This window comes from Papio anubis, chromosome 1, assembly GCF_008728515.1.
Source record: "Papio anubis isolate 15944 chromosome 1, Panubis1.0, whole genome shotgun sequence".
NCBI classification, from domain to species: domain Eukaryota; kingdom Metazoa; phylum Chordata; class Mammalia; order Primates; family Cercopithecidae; genus Papio; species Papio anubis.
In genome coordinates this window covers 196017352-196029471 of record NC_044976.1, presented here as the reverse complement: position 1 = coordinate 196029471, position 12120 = coordinate 196017352, and the positions used below count along the sequence as shown (strand labels likewise).

Sequence of the window (12120 nt, the reverse complement as noted above, 5' to 3'; positions counted from 1 at the left end):
TAGGTCACCTGAACAGCTTTCTAAAAGGACCTGTCCAATCTCTATCTCAGGTTCTATGAAGCTTTAAAGCCTTTGGGCCCATTAGCTACAACAGTCACCTGATGAAAGTCTGCATGTCCTGAGATAATGGTGCAGGATCACTCTCCACTCTGTCTTCCCTAATATCAAGCAGCACTCTCAGACAGTTGCTGGGGAACTTCCAAAGGCAATACCTGTAAGAAGAGAAGAGAAACACAGCTGCAGCACTTCCTGTCTGAGCAGCCATGTCAGCACTGCTTTAATTAACATGAAGAACTGGAAATGATCGCTACTGTCCCAGAAGAGGAAAAGGGTGTGCAGGATGGGGAAGGGCACAAGGCACGCAGGATGAGAGCAGTGCTAGCATCATTAAATCCTGGCTGCATCGCTAAATCCTGCCTACTGGACACTCTCTGGGGTTACACGTATTTCTTACGCTGATGCCACTGGACATTCAGTTAGAAAATCTTGGTTTGAGGCTCCCATCTGCCACTCACGATTGTGTGACTTCAGAAAAGTCTCTTTCCCTTTCCAGAAGGAAGCCTTCACTTCCTCACCAAAGAAAAAGAAAAAAAGATTTGGGCAAAATGGTTTCTGAAGTCCATTCTTATTCCATCAATTCAATAATTGTATTATTCTTTAAAATATTATGTCTGTAAATCCTAATTTTTTTGAAAAATAGTAGTGACATCCTGAAAGATAGATAACTAAAAGGGACGATCAAGAAGGACTGATATAAAAATGGTGGACTAGGATAGTCCATCCCTCATTTCCTCAGGGAAACATCAAAGAACAAACAGAAACTGGCTAAAATAACCTTACAGGAGCTCTGAAAACAGTCAAAAGTCTACAGCAACCAAGCAAACATTTAATCAAGGAAAAGCTACATTCAAAATATGAGGCAAATTCATGGTGATTCACTTGCCCTTCTCCTACACCCTCCCTAGCATGGTACACTGGGCCTGGAGGAGGGGCAACCCAGTTCCCCATTCCCTTCTTTGAATCAGAAGAGCAGAGAAGACCTGAATTGCAATGTTCCAACATATCTGGGAGCTCCATGAAGGATGGTTCTCTGTCTCACCCTGCTTGGAACTTAAGTGAGAAGTGGCAGGGCTGCTCATGAAAGCTGCAAGAGACTGCAGACCACAGATTCACAGAGCTGTTTTTCCAAATAACCAATTTTCAACAAAAATTACAAGGCATACAGAGAAACAGGAAAACATAGCTTGTTCAAAGGAAGAAAATAAATTGGCAGAAATCATCTTTGAAGAATCACAGACATTTGACTTATAGAAAAAGACTTTAAAACAACTGTTTTAAATATGCTCAAAAAGCTAAAAGAAAGCACAATGAACTAATGGAAGTCAGCAAAAATCAATATATGAACAAAATGAGAATATCAGTGTTTCTTCTGTCCATGTGTGATTTTGTTATTACTTGTCCCATTTTCTTTCCACAGGCAAGTATTATAGGCACAAAATTAAATCTGGGTTACAATGACATTCCAAGTTGTATTCACTGTACAGTAGTCCCCCAATATCAGCAAAGAATAAGTTCAAAGACTCCTAGTGGATGCTTAAAGCTGCAGATTGTACTAACCCTATATACACTGTTTATTCCTATATCATGATGGGCGGGTATCACACAGAGCATATATACACTGGAAAAAAGGATTGCTCGTGTCCCAGGTGGCATGGAGCAATATTTCATCATGGTACAGAGGACAGCATGCAATTTTAAACTTACAAATAGTTTGCTTCTGGAATTTTTTACTTAATATTTTTAGACTGCAGTTGACCACAGGTAACTGAAACCACAAAAAGTGAAACCATGAATAAAGAGGGACTGCTGTATCTTCTATATTTTGGGAACTATGCTAGGTGCATTATATACTTTGTATACTTTGTTTACTTAATTCACCCACACAAAGGTATTATGATCATACTCCTTTACAGATAATGGTCATATAATTCTCTTATGCCCTCTTGACATCTGAGGTCACTTTTGGCTGCAGAGAAATTGCTGGAGGTTATCCCCACTACTTCCCCACAATTGGCACCACTGTCTCCTCACCCATGTTTAAGCCTCTTTTCCATGATGCCCATCCTAACTAAGCTCCCCTGTGCTCTATATCCTATGCACCTTTTTGTAACCCTTTTACTTTGTGAGACGCATTTCTCTCCTCTTGCAGCCAGGGCTGTGAGTGTCAAAAGGGTTATGCAAATAATGACTGGACGGTGGTTTCTGGATGAGGCAGATTATTAGAACTCTCCTGGGAGACGTTTTAAAAATACAGATTCTTAAACCCCGCTCAAGATCTGATCAGATTCTCCAAGAGTGAGGCCAAGGTTTTGGTGTGGGTAAACTCTCCTGCAGGTAACGTCGGTGTCAATCAGGCTTTGGAGAACTGCTGTGGGGACTCCGAGCAGACTGCTCCTGGTACAGGCAACGTTTACCCACAGCAGCAGTCAGAGAAGACTCAACCGAGGAAGTCAAACTCCACCTGGTTTTCAAGGATACATGAAATTCAGATAAACGATGATGATTGAGAGGACATTGCATCCTTGAACAGGGGCCATGCTAATCTTCTCTGTATCGTTCCAATTTTAGTATATGTGCTGCTGAAATGAGCACTGAGAGGGCATTTCAGACAGGATAGATGTTAAACAGGATACAGAGGCAGGGAAACACATGACCTATTAAGAAATAATGGAAAATTTTAGTCAAGGAGTAATCGCTGTTCCTGATGCTTGCCTCCATGTAGACAGAGCTCCGTTAGAGTAACAGTCCTGGCCTCTCTTTATCCCTTCATTCATTCTACCCCAGTGCAGTTTAGGGAAGAAGTTTAGCCTGTGCTTTCCAGCACCTGCCCTTCCTCCTCTTTGGAGTCAGCTGCTTGGGGACAACACAGGAGCTGCCCTGCTCCCCCATGTCATAGCTTTCAGGAGCAGGTTCTGCTCCTACATCCAGCACTACCTGAGGCTAGGTGGGTAGAAACTTGTAGTTTCAGTGTTAATTACCCTACTAGCCTGAAGTTATATGCCACCTTCTTCAATATTAATGTCTTAGTTCAGGCTGCTATGACAAAGTAACATAGACTGAATGGCTTGTAAACAACAGATTTTTATTTCTCACAGTTCTGCAGGCTGGAAATCTGAGATCAGGATTTCAGCATGGTTAGTTCTACTGAGGACTCTCTACCAGGTTGCATGCTGCTGACTTCTTGAATCCTCCCATGGCAGAAAGAGGGCGAATGAGCTCTCTATGGTCCCTTTCATAAAGGCATCAATTTCATTTGTAAAGTCTCCACCCTTATGACCTGATTACCTCCCAAAGACCTTACCTACTGATACTATCACATTGGGAGTTAGGATTTCAACATATGTGTTTGTTGAAAATGTTCAGTCCATTGCAATTAGCCACTTAGAAAATAAGGTAATATGTTCATCTCCTTTCTACCTTACTAATTTATTTCTAAATTGTCAGTTAGGAAAGAATGGTGCTATTTATTAGGTCCCTCGATCCCCCAATAGGAGAATAGTGTTGAAAAAGAAAGATGAGGTCAGACTAAAAAGCACCTAGCATGCCAAACTTCATACAAGGGGTTCTTAAATTTCTTGGGGTCACAGATTTTTTTGAGGTTCTGATAAAAGTCATGAACATTCTCCCCAGTTAAAGATATATTATCAAAAGTACCAGGGAGGTTCTTTTAAAAAAATACAGATTCCCAAATCCCACCTAAGGTCTCCTCAGTCAGTTTCTTCAATGGTGTAACACGCATTTTGATGTGGGTAAAATCTTCTGCAGAGAATTCTGATGTTCATTTAGCATTACATTCGATTTCAGGGTATCCACACATTTCCTGAAGCCTATCCTTGGGCTGTTCTTTTCCCGTGTTAAGAACTCTAGCTTTAGGCAACAAGGACAAATGTGTTCCAGGCATGACAAAAGAGACATGGCAGGCTTAGTGATGTGGTTCTGATAGTGATGTGGGCATTTTGTCTCAATATCTAAATTGACTCTACAAAGAATTATAAGCTTGAAAGAGCAAAAAGGTCCACCTTCTTGAATTTCCTTGGTGGAATCCATGGCAGATTTGTGCAGGCCTCTAGGAGCCTGATGGAAAGAGGCTAACCACCCCTGTACTGGAGAACACTGGGAAACACAAGGGTTCTGTTGTTTTGGGATTCCTATGGCTCCACAACATGGCTCTCACATCAGATGATGGGTTACGAAATAAATGGGTGATGTTATACTTGGCTTTTCTCATTAGTATTTCTTTTGCCTTTACATTCCTCCCACTCCCCCCAAAAAACTCCCACCAAATCGCAGCTGCTTCTTCCTTAACCTAAAGCATATAATGCTAGCAATTTTGGAAATGGAAACAAGCTAGTCTGTCCAGAAATCTCCAGAGCATTGTAGACTAATACATTAAAATGAAAGGGAAACAGAAGCCATCACTGCAAATTGCAACATTATTGTTCAAGCCAAGATCGTCCTAATTATAAACTAGCATTTTTATAGATGTCACAGGGGCTGTTTTAATGCTGCTTTGCTGATGCTAAAAAGATAGTGTGGAATTGTGATCAGGGATTCTCACACGACTGTCTAACTGGAGGAAAAAAGAGTTAATTAGACTCTTTCTAGCATATTAGTGAAGACAGGCTTATTAGACACATTTACAAGCTAATGATATGCCTATATTCTGCTATCAAAAATGCATTTAAATAAACTGATTTACAGTCCAGCCATTTTCATATCTTTAACCCATATATTCACGATTGCCCATATTTAATTGACATGGAATCAGAATATTTCTGAGGCCCACTCTGCAAGGTGCAAATGGTATGTTGTTCTCTGCTCATCCTGCCTTTCCAAACCTATCTTGGACCACAGGTAGCCCCTACCATGCTTGTTGTCCACTTTCTAAGTTGAATAGCCTCGATTTCCCTAAAGTCCATTGAACCAACACTGGTGGGTTTCAGAGCTGTCACTCATGAAGAGTGCAAATGTGGGAGGGAGAGGGGGTAAACATGGTCGGGACAGGCGGAAGGCAGTAGCTAAATGGCTTGGGTAACTAGGGCCACATTCCTCTCCTGAGCTTCCTGGGGAAGGGAGCAAACGTGGAAGGACAGGAGCGTTTGCTTCCCCAGCTCAGAAACGGAGGGCCTCCCGATGAGTCCTGAGTCATACATTTGGGGCCAGGATAAACCCCTTCTCCTTTGAAGCTGACCTTTCACAGTGCTTTTAGTGATCGTTCTGATAAACACAGCCATCTAAGCCTGTCACAGCTGGGGAGCCTGACTCTGCCACAACAGGCTACTTCAGCTCCCTAACCCCTGGTTTCCACATTTGTAAGACAGAGATCATAGCAGTTCTTTCCTCAAAGTGTTTTGGAGAAAATTAAATGTGCTACTGCATGTAAAGCATCTAGCAAAGTGTCTGGCCTGTGGTAAGTGCTCAATAAATGTTACCTGGGATCATTATTATCACTATTTCTGTACTCTTGTGCTTAAAAGCCTTTGATGGGTCCCTATTTCCTAGAGGAGAGAACCTGAATTACATAACATGGTCCTCAACGTCCTTCAGATTCCCATCTTGATTTCCCTTTCCAGCTTCCTCACCACTTCTTCTCCCACAAAGCCACACGCTAGCCCCACAGACTGCCAGGCTCCTCTGAGCATCCCTTTGTCCTGGGCCCATACCGCTCCCTCTGCCTGCGCAGTCCTGCCCTGCTGACCAGCGGCCCTTCCTTCCCAGTCCCACAGACAGGTTCCTCCTCCTTAGGAGTTCAGCTCCTGGGACCTCTCTAGACTACTTCTCCCCAGCACCCGCCCTTCCAGGTGAATAATGGCTCCTGCCTAGATTGTACCACACATACCTCTTTCAGGTATCATCTACTTCACAGTGTGAGAGTAAGTGGTTTACCAGGCTGTCCCCCTTGCCAGTATGCTCTTCCAGGACAGAAACCAGAACCAATTCCTATTTTTATATCAGGGTCTGACACAGTGTTAGGCACAACCAGGTACTAAATGAATGTTTATTGAATCCAGTGGAATTGAGCTAAATTAGACTGATTTGGACTAGAGTTTCAACTAGATCACTTCTAAGGTGCCTTCCAAACTTTAGATTCCACAAGCCCCGATTTTATAAAATATTAGATTTAACTCCCTTCTCTGAGCTTCGATTTCCTTCTCTATAAGACGTGAATGATAATTTCTAACTCACAGGGCTATTGAGAGACATATATAGGTCAATTCACGAAAAGACACTGTACATTTCAACTGCTACACAAATGTTAAGTAGTACAGACTTTCTTACCTTTGTGCATCTCCTGGGAGAGGACAGGATAATAGAAAAGTGCATTGTCTGTGCAGCTAAATTTGTATTAGGTTGATGCAAAAGTAACTGCGATTTTTGCCATTACTTTCAATGGTAAAAAGCGCAATTACTTTTGCAATCAACCTAATACTTGTTGTAAATATTTTTCCCATTCCAATTCCCCTTAGTAAAGGTAATCTAGGTTTCATTCCTTCCCTGCTATTCATTTCAACTGGATAGAATGGGGATGGATGCTTGGAGTAAGTCTCCGTACAGTGTGGCCTTCCGTTCAGATTCTCATCTCAGTTCCTATCATAGAAGGATTGCAGAAAATGCTTTTTCTCCTCCTTCCTCTTGCTTCAACCTCCTCCATAATATCAGAGCCCAGTCCATCTTTTTATGATGATACTCATCATTGAAGACATCATTTGAGTTTGATGCCAGAGAATGACTTTGCATGCCAGTGACTAACAATGTTATGGAAAATTATTTCTTTACAACTATGCTACTTCACTGTCAAAGAAAATGTCACTTTTGTAAGGTAATAAATGTGGTTTATTGGGAGCGTGGATATGTTGAGGTCTGCCATTTAATTTGATAACAGCTCAGCCTCAGCAATTCTTTGAGATAAAGTCACTCAAGAGCAATTTCTGGCAAGTACTTTCCCAAGTGTTTCCTGAATCCCTGTGTTCCAAAATGACAGCTCCTGTTTGTCTGAGGCATCTTTTGAACCAAAAGGATTAATTCACCAAATAGGAGGATTGGAGGAGCCCTGTTTCTTACCACCCAGTCCAGAGCAGTCAATGCCCTATCTCCAGTTTCCATCATACGTGTGAAACTACTCTTAGCACCCAAAGGTGCAGTTGGGTAGCATTTCTGGCAGCATTCCTACTGTGCCCCAGATGAGCTCAGGAAAGAGACACTCAATTGTGGGAGGAGAAAAGAGAGGGCAACTCTTCCTTCTTTATAGGTAGCTGTGCAGTTGCAACAAAGGCTGGACCAAATATTTGCCCATCTATGGGAACCCAGCCCTGAAATGGGGTTGTGAGCACTACAGAAAGTAAGATATTGGATCAAAGACCTCACAGAGTCATCCTTACTTACAGGACACACCTGTGTGTTCACTGTCCTAAGTATTTTACTCATTTCTGAAATAGCAACGACAAATGACTTATGAAATATTCTGTGTGTGTGTCTGGATGTGCATATAATGCATTCAAATCTATGTAGAATCATAGCATGTTTAAATTAGAAGAAACAAGAATATGAGACATTGGAAGAGAGTGACTTTTTTAACTTTTATTTTAGGCTCAGGGGTACATGTGCAGGTTTGTTATATAGATAAATTGCATGATGCAAGGGCTTGGTGTACAGATTATTTCACCACCCAAGTAGTAAGCATAGTACTTAATAGGTAGTTTTTTGATCCTCACCCTCCTCCCACCTTCCACCCTCAAGTAGGCCCTGGTGTCTTTTGTTTCCTTCTTTGTGTCCATGAGAACTCAATGTTCAGCGCCCACTTATAAGTGAGAACATGCGGTACTTGGTTTTCTGTTCCTGTGTTAATTTGTTTAGAATAAGTGCCTCTAGCTCCATCCATGCTGCTGCAAAGGACATGATGTTGTGATAGTGAATCTTTTTTATTCATTTGTTTCAGGAACAGAAAGGCTGGAGTCCAAACCCTGACTGATGCTTATTCCTAGTTGGAAAACCTTGACTATGTCCCTCAATCTCATAAACTTTCTCTTTCTCAACAGCAAAATAGAAATGGAATTAATCCCTTCCCAAGGACTGGATGCAATAACATAGATGAAGCACTTAGCACAGTGCCTGGCATCCCGTAGGAGCCCAGCTCATGGTGGTTGTCATTGCAGTTGTCAGAGGTGATCTATAAGAAACTGCAGTAATTGCAATAGTGACAGAGCACTTAGCACAATGCATAGAATACAGGGGATGCCCAGTAAATGTTGAATTTATGACTGAACCAGTAAGTGGATAAGTGAGCCTACTATCTCCCTTCATAGTTCAGAAAAAGGTACTGAGGAACAGAAGTGTCAATGAGTGGAAAAAAGTCACACAGAAGGTTTTTGGCCTCAGAGCCTTTGATTAAGAGTTCAGAGCTCTTTTAGTTATCTCTGATCACCACCTCCTTCCCTACAGTCTCATCATCTCATATGCTCCCCAACATATGTGTGTATGCATGAGATACACATGCCTGTCTGATAAATAGGAAAACTAAAATTTTGAAGGAGGTGCCCTACCTGGGTTTCCTGGGGGCTGGTGATAACCTGCAGATGGGTACACTGTCTGATGCATCTTGTACTTTGCTTCTCTAATGTCAGAAGCCCAGGTCTGAAGCAGGGTTGAGCTGGAGCCTGGAGGTGAAGCAGTGAAGCTGAAATTTGAGCACAGATCTCCAGAGATTCTGTGGCTGAATGATGTTGGGAAAATCCATAAATTTTTCTCTAAAATGTCTTTGCTTTCCTCTTCTTTGTATTGCCCTTTTCCACCTTATCCATTTGATTTACACCACGGTTTCTACCCTACCCAGGAAGTGTAGCCACAGCAAGGAAGAGAGAAGGAGCAAAAGATGCTGCAGTCCTGGCATAAATTATAGGCTTAGAAAAATAATTGTCTAGCCCATTTCTTACCATATAGAGGGAAATGAAAAACAAAATATCTGAGCTGACAAGTTGAAAAACAATAGGAAAGGAAACAAGAAACATCCTAGTTTGAGTTTCTGAGAATGGGCCCTATTGCCTACTAATCTTGGACTATGTCCTGGGGATTGACATTGCTGGGAAATGCATGATATCCCTGTTAAACTGAAGACCAGGAGGAGATGATAGAAACCATGGTCTGCTTTCTATAAAGCAGGGAGGGAGGAGTTGGGCATCACCCACAGTGGCTTCTTATACTTTCAAGGTGTCAAGCAGCAGACACAGAGCAAGCAGGCCACAAAAAAAGTTGGAGAAGAAAGGGACAGCCCACCGCATGTTTCCTGGGCCCCCAGAGTTGCTGAAAGAGCAGTCAAGCTTTCCTCTATCTACTCCCCCTCATCACTTCCGATTAAGCCAAGAGGTAAGAGTTGAGGAACCAACAGAGGGAGGAAGAGAGGGATGGAGGGAGTAGGGGAAAGAGAAAGAACCAGTGCACCTGAAGGAGTGTCACAGTCTTGACAAGAAAATCCCACAGTGGAAAAGCTTGTGGACAGAAGACCAGATGTGAATGCAGAGATCCCAGCAGAGGCCTGTGAGAAACTATGATGACAATCAAGAAGGAGATGTAGTGGCCAGGCGCAGTGGTTCATGCCTGTAATCCCAGCACTTTGGGAGGCTGTGGCGGGCGGATCACGAGGTCAGGAGATTGAGACCATCCTGGCTAATGTGGTGAAACCCTGTCTCTATTAAAATACAAAAAATTAGCCAGGCATAGTGGCAGGCGCCTGTAGTCCCAGCTAATCAGGAGGCTGAGGCAGGAGAATGGCGCAAACCCGGGAGGTGGAGCTTGCAGTGAGCTGAGATTGCACCACTGCATTCCAGCCTGGGTGACAGAACAAGACTCTGTCTCAAAAAAAAAAAAAAAAGACAGAGATGTAGCAATGCACACCTCTGCACATGGACAGTTACAGATTCCCACCAGACACTTGTCTCCACCCCAGTGTGACCATATGCACTCCAGAACATATAGGCTACCCCAGAAAGGAAGCACAAGAGAAAACCTAGAGTTTACTGACTTTAAACCAAAAGTGTCTGAATCTACTCCAAGTGGACTAAGACTGTTTTTCAGGCCTCAGGTGAATTGGGAGCTAAAAATACAACTGAATGTTGCAAAATGTGAATTGTATTTCTGCACACCTGAGGAACTGACTTTAAATTATTTCCTACTATGACTTCTTTTTATCTTGGGATGCCAGTATGTGACAGCCATTGGGCTACATACCATCATCCATTCTGCCCAAACTTAGTCTGCCGAGAGCAATCTAAATGGGTCTCTGTTGTACATCAGAGCAGGTCCAAAACACAGGCATACACTCAAATGCTCAGAAAACTTCCCAAAGTACCTTTAACACAGCAGGGGTTTAGTCATGGTGGTGACAATGACATTCTTGATGACTGTACACACTCCAGATATAAAATCCTCAGAAATAACAGACACAAACTCCTTAATATATATCATGTATGGCATCCTTAGTGCAAGACTTTTTGTCTTTATACCTCTTACTGGAATTCCAGAATCATAAATCTATTGCCTTATTTGACATCTCTACTTGAATGTGTAACAGACATCTCAACTTAACACATCCAAAGCTTAACCTGTGAGCTCCACCCCAGCCCCATCCCCTCCCCAGCCAAATCTATGCAACCTGCAGTCTTCTCCCCCATTTCAGGCATGGCAACTCCCTCCTTACGGTTGTTCAACTGAAAACATCATCCCTGGCTCCTCTCTTCTCCCACACCCACATCCAATCCATTGGGACCTCATGTTGTCTTTACCGTAGTTCCCCCTTAGCTATGGTTTGGTTTTCTGTGGTTTCATTTACCTGTGGTCAACCTTGATCCAAAAACATTAAATAAAAAATTATATACATAAAGAATTTATAAGTTTCCATTTGTGCACCATCCTGAGTAGTGTGATGAAATCTTGCACCAGCCCACTCTACCCCACCAGGGATGTGAATCATCCTTTTGTCCAGCACACCCACCTTGTCTATGCTACCCTTAGTCACTTAGTAGCTGCCAGTAGATTGGTTGTCACAGTATCACAGTGCTGTGTTCAAATAACCCTGATTTTCCTTAGTTGCTCTATTTTATTATTAGTTGTTATTACTAATATCTTACTGTACCTAACTTACAAATTAAACTTTACCATAGGTATATATGAGTGGGAAAAATCATAGTGTACCTAGGGTTCAGTACTATCTGTGGTTTCTCTCATCAACTGGGGCATCTTGAAACATAGCTTCATGGACAAGGGGAGCTCTACTGCACCTTCAAAACAATATTCAGAATGCGACCACCTCTTAACATCTCCACTGCTACTACTCTTGTCAAAACCATCTCTCACCTGGACACTTCAATTGCCTCCTACTAGTCTTCCTCCTTTCCTATCTGCCAGGCTATGTTTCACACAGCAGTCCGAATGATCCTTTTAAAATGTAAATCATGTGATGTTACCCCACTGTTCAAAACCTTCTGATGGCTCCTATCGGACTCAGATAAAACCCCAAATTCCCAGACCTCCTTCGCAGACCTCCTTTGAAATGAAATTTAGATGTGGTGCTTCTTCAGGCCATGTACTCTCTCTGTGAATTGGGAAAGGTATTTGAACTCACTCCTGTGTGTTTCTGATGCTGCGTCCTTATGTTGGTGGCAATCATAGTATATACCTTGAACATGCCAGGCATATCCTTCCTTGCCTTGGGACTTTGCATGGCTGAAACTTCTCCCTGAAATATTCTTCTCCCAATTATTTATATAGAGTGTCCTACTTTTTCAAGTATTTGCTCAAATACCACCTTTAAAAATAAGTCCTCTCCCGAGCACCCCATCATAAATTGCACCCTGGCACTCTTCCTCTGCACTCCTAATACCTTCCTCTGCCTGCATTTTTTTGCCTTTAGTATTTATCACCTTTTTCATATACCATAATTTTATGTTTACTGCTTGTTATCTGTCTCCTCTCACTAGAATATAATCTCCACAATGGCAAAGGGTCATTCTGATTTGCGTTTTGAGGTACTCAGGCACTGAGAATATTGCCATGTATATGGTAAACATT

The 12120-nt window shown here is 42.3% G+C and overlaps 1 non-coding gene across 1 annotated transcript; it reads right to left on the bottom strand.

The window, feature by feature from the left end:
• Window positions 1-2549: 2549 nt before the first annotated feature.
• LOC116272001 lies at window positions 2550-2652 on the bottom strand. Its single transcript, XR_004180731.1, has one exon. It is a non-coding gene; the product is annotated as a U6 spliceosomal RNA (small nuclear RNA).
• Window positions 2653-12120: the final 9468 nt, after the last annotated feature.